The sequence below is a fragment of the Carlito syrichta genome, unplaced genomic scaffold (genome assembly GCF_000164805.1).
Source record: "Carlito syrichta isolate Samal-C Ts95f unplaced genomic scaffold, Tarsius_syrichta-2.0.1 Scaffold245987, whole genome shotgun sequence".
Classification (NCBI taxonomy): Eukaryota; Metazoa; Chordata; class Mammalia; order Primates; family Tarsiidae; genus Carlito; species Carlito syrichta.
In genome coordinates this window covers 1-1,257 of record NW_007190083.1, presented here as the reverse complement: position 1 = coordinate 1,257, position 1,257 = coordinate 1, and the positions used below count along the sequence as shown (strand labels likewise).

The 1,257-nt window shown below is 52.9% G+C and overlaps 1 pseudogene; it reads right to left on the bottom strand.

Moving 5' to 3' along the window:
• Nucleotides 1-103: 103 nt before the first annotated feature.
• On the bottom strand, nucleotides 104-1,150 carry LOC103253677 (annotated as a pseudogene).
• Nucleotides 1,151-1,257: the final 107 nt, after the last annotated feature.

Sequence of the window (1,257 nt, the reverse complement as noted above, 5' to 3'; positions counted from 1 at the left end):
TTGGCAATTAATAGCAGGCAGTATGCTGAATTAGAGGTTCAATTTCACATGAATGAAGTTTCTCCTCTTCTTGGTAACAAAGCCATTTGCAGAGATCTGGAAATCATGAGTTTTCTAAGTGGAAGGAGATGCTGTTCTGGTTCACCTAAAAATATCCGTTCAAATTGGTGTTTTATAGTAACCTTTCAAGACCCAGTGTATGTTATTGATGACAATGGGGTCAGGGTTGCCTTAGGTGAGTTTGCATAGGGCTCATAGCTACGTCAAGCCAGCATGGGGTTGATCTGGGTCACGTCCCCCACCACATCCCTAGGGATGTGGCCAGTCCACTTGGAGAGTGCTTCCAAGTTCACAGTCTTGATGACCAGACTTGATGACCTGTCTTGGACAGAGAAACATCACCAAGCTTGCCAATGTGGTCCTCGTGGTGCAAAACAGTATCACTCCAGGCGATGCCCAGGAAGTGAAGGATGAGCTTGAGGAAGTGCCGCAGGTGCAACACCAGCTGCTTGTAGTACAAGGGCAGACACTTGTCTCTGCCCACCTCCATGCACTGTGCATACATAACCCTGATGGTTTGTTCTACTTGAGGCAGTCGTGGTAGTTGCTGAGGTTGAAGCCAGTGATGGTAACCTTGCATATGATCATGGAGTGCACGGAGGCCCGGCCATCATGTACCATGAGCAGGAACTTGGAGTTGGGGAACAGGCACGACAGGTACACAGAGGACTTGAGCGTGAAGGGATCCTTGTTGCAGAGCACACGGGTCAACTAGCCATGCTAGGCAATAACCTCCAGGATGAAGGCTTGTATGGTGGGTCCAGCACCTCGTCCATCACACCCACCTCGTCCAGCCTCAGCTTTTTGCAGCCAGACTTGGACCAGGCCTAGCATGTGGCTAGCACACACAGAATGATGCGCATTTCCTCACTGCAGTGCACCTCGGAGTGGGCATCCAGCATGGCTTCCCCTTAGCAGTACTCCATGCGGTTGGCTTGCATCATCACCAGATCCTTCTACTCAGGCCACATGGCTCACCGGGCCCGCCAAACCACCCAGTACTCCAGCACCTGCTGCCCCAGCTGGATGCTATCACCAGGGCCAATGTGCAGCCAGCCGCCAGTAGCACCTTCTACACCAGGAGGCACATGCTGGGTCAGGGTGGGGCAGGCCTGACCCAAGAGCCAGCATCTGTGACTTCAGCTACAGGTCAGGGGCAGCCTGCCCACCCAGATCACATCTCCTCTGGGCACTGCC